This window comes from Rhinoderma darwinii, chromosome 6, assembly GCF_050947455.1.
Source record: "Rhinoderma darwinii isolate aRhiDar2 chromosome 6, aRhiDar2.hap1, whole genome shotgun sequence".
Taxonomy (NCBI): domain Eukaryota; kingdom Metazoa; phylum Chordata; class Amphibia; order Anura; family Rhinodermatidae; genus Rhinoderma; species Rhinoderma darwinii.
In genome coordinates, this window is record NC_134692.1 from 12699170 (window position 1) to 12702950 (window position 3781).

A 3781-nucleotide genomic window follows, 5' to 3' on the forward strand; every position below is an offset into this window, starting at 1 on the left:
TCTATCTATCTATCTATCTATCTATCTATCTATCTATCTATCTATCTATCTATCTATCTATCTATCTCATATCTATCTATCTATCTATCTCATATCTATCTATCTATCTATCTATCTATCTATCTATCTATCTATCTATCTATCTATCTATCTATCTATCTATCTATCTATCTATCTCATATCTATCTATCTATCTATCTATCTATCTATCTATCTATCTATCTATCTATCTATCTATCTATCTATCTATCTATCTCATATCTATCTATCTATCTATCTATCTATCTATCTATCTATCTATCTATCTATCTATCTATCTATCTCATATCTATCTATCTATCTATCTATCTATCTCATATCTATCTATCTATCTATCTATCTATCTATCTATCTATCTATCTATCTATCTATCTATCTATCTATCTATCTATCTATCTATCTATCTATCTATCTATCTATCTATCTATCTATCTATCTATCTATCTATCTATCTATCTATCTATCTATCTATCTATGATTGTGTGAAGGGAAGCCAATGGATGTTTGGAGCTCTGCATCAGAAAACTAGAGTTTCATCCCATATAAAGATGAATTTAGATAAAATGAAATAAATTGCTGTTACACTTTCCTGCCGTAGACCCCATCATTAACCCCTTCACCATCCTAAACAATATACTAATAACTATGTACTGTAATTATATCATATAATACTCAGGGTATGTTCACACGTGCACGTCCGTTACGGCTGAACTTACGGAGCTGTTTTCATGCGAAAACAGCTCCTGAATTTCAGCCGTAATGGCAAGTGCAGGCGTTTTTCGCTGCATCCATTACGGACGTAATTGGAGCTGTTTTTCTATGGAGTCAATGGAAAACGGCTCCAATTACGTCTCAAGAAGTGACAGGCACTTCTTTGACGTGGGCATCTTTTTTACGCGCCGTCTTTTGACAGCGGGCGTAAAAAAAATGACCGTCTGCACAGAACATCGTAAGACCCATCCAAATGAATGGGCAGATGTTTGCCGACGCTTTCAAGCAGTATTTTCGGCCGTAATTCCAGGCGTAAAACTCCTGAATTACGTCCGTAAATAGTGCGTGTGAACATACCCTTAGGGTATGTGCACACGTAGTGTTTTCGGAAGTTTTTCGGCCATAAACGTCCCAAAAAACGGCTGAAAAATCGGAAGCAGAACACCTACAAACATCTGCCATTGATTTCAATGGGAAATACGGCGTTCTGTTCCGACGGGGCGTTTTTTACATGGCCGTTCTTAAAAACGGCCACGTAAAAAAACACCTGTGAAAAAGAAGTGCATGTCACTTCTTGAGCCATTTTTGGAGCCATTTTTCATTGACTCTACAGAAAAACAGCTACAAAAACGGCCGTAAAAAATGCGGCGAAGAACGCGAGTTGCTAAAAAAAACAGCTGAAAATCAGGAGCTGTTTCTCCCTTGAAAACAGCTCCGTATTTTCAGACGTTTTTTAGTAAGCGTGTGAACATACCCTATGATTCTATGAATTAACCATTAAACCACCCTAGACCTGCAGGGAAACAATAAATTGGCCCATAACTACCATAGCCCACCATTTATATTGTAGATCAATATTAACCCCTTCATAACCTTAGACCACCAGTGGTATTAAATAGTCATTAAACCACTCTAGACCACCAGGCGTATCACAGGAATAGGGCAACTCACCCTTAAACCCCCCTATGTACAAATGCGCGTATATCCAAAATTTACTGTCATCGTTGTGGCACCAAACCTTTAAAAACCCTCAGTTTGCCCCCCGACTATAGTATTAGAATAGGGTCTGTACTTTCTAAGGCCCTGTTCACACGGAGTATCTTGACGAGCTTTTTGGAGCAGAAACCGCTCTGCAAAACGCGTCAAAAACCGGCCGAAAATGCCTACCATTGATTTCAATGGGAGGCGGGGGCGGTTTTCTCCCACGAGCGGTAAAACCGCCTCGCGGGAGAAAGAAGGGACATGCCCTATATTAGCTCGTTTACGCCTCTGATCTCCCAATGACATCAATGGGAGGCAGAGTAAGCGTATTTTTTTTGCCCGAAGCACTCAATGGCCGCGGGCGAAAAATGCAGCGAAAAACGCGGAGAAAATCGCGTCAAACGACATGCATGCAGGACAAAATCTGCCTCAAAATCCCAAACGGAATTTTGAGGCAGAATTTGCCTCCTGCAACAAAACTCTGTGTGAACGAGGCCTAAGGGTATGTGCACACGACCTCTTTTCAGGCATAATGGAGGCGTTTTACGCCTCGAATTACGCCTGAAAAGACGGCTCCAATACGTTGGCAAACATCTGCCCATTGCTTGCAATGGGTCTTACGATGTTCTGTGCAGACGAGCTGTCATTTTACGCGTCGCTGTCAAAAGACAGCGCGTAAAATTACGGCCGCCTCAAAGAAGTGCAGGACACTTCTTGGGACGTAATTGGAGCCATTTTTCATTGACTCCAATGAAAACCAGCTCCAATTACGTCCGTAAAAGACGCCGCGCAAAACGCGTGCACTTGTAAAAAGTCTGAAATTCTGGAGCCGTTTTCTCCTGAAAATAGCTCCGTAATTTCAGACGTATTTGGCGTTGTCGTGTACACATACCCTTAGGGTATGTTCACACTACATATTTTCGGACGTTTTTCGGGCCGTAAACGCCCAAAAAACGGCCGTAAAATCGGAAGCAGAACGCCCCCAAATATCTGCCCATTGATTTCAATGGGAAAACAGCGTTCTGTTCCGACGGAGCATTTTTCGCGGAGTTTTTTTGCGCCTAAAAAAATGGCCGTGAAAAAGAAGTGCAGGACACTTCTTGGGACGTTTTTGGAGCCGTTTTCCATAGACTCTAATGAAAAAAGCTCCAAAAACGGCCATAAAAAATGCCGCAAAAAGCGCTGCGAAAATCGCGAGTGACACAAAAAACGTCTGAAAATGAGGAGCTGTTTTCTCTTGAAAACAGCTCTGTATTTTGAGACGTTTTTGAGTTTGCGTGTGAACATAAGGGTATGTTCACATGACAGCGCAAAATACGTCTGAAATTACAGAGCTGTTTTCAGGAGAAAACAGCTCCTGAATTTCAGAAGTTTTGGCATGTACTCGCGTTTTTCGCGGCATCTTTTACCGACGTAATTGGAGCTGTTCTTTTGACAGCGACTCGCAAAATGACAGCTCGTCTGCACAGAACATCGTAAGACCCATTGCAAGCAACGGGCAGATGTTTGCAGACGTATTGGAGCCGTCTTTTCAGGCGTAATTCGAGGCGTAAAACGCCTCCATTATGTCTGAAAATAGGCCGTGTGCACATACCCTAATAGTCCCGATTTTGCAGAGTGGAGGGGTTCTGTATTGGGGGTTCTGCATTGCACCTTTACATTACACAGCACATAGTCTGAATAATGGGTCTTACATGTTACATGCGTGATGATTGACACGGGTCATCTGTCAAGACCCCCCTATTAGCGGTACAGGATGAGCCTATTCATGAGGCTGCTGAGCTGTGACAAGCGGGTTAAGCCTCCCCTATAGGTATTTGCATTGGGCGCCTTCTTTTATACATACAATTAGGTTAAAAGTTTGCCCAGTACTGCTTGCCTCAGCTTGTTCTCATTTGTCCCTGGCCGCACCTCACTAATCCTTGCTGGCCCCCCCTTTCTCTCCATGTACGGCCCCCGCCTCTATGTGGAGCACACATTTACACACGCATGCATGCACACACACACAGTGACACGCACATACCCAGGCAAATATTCTGCACAGCCTGTG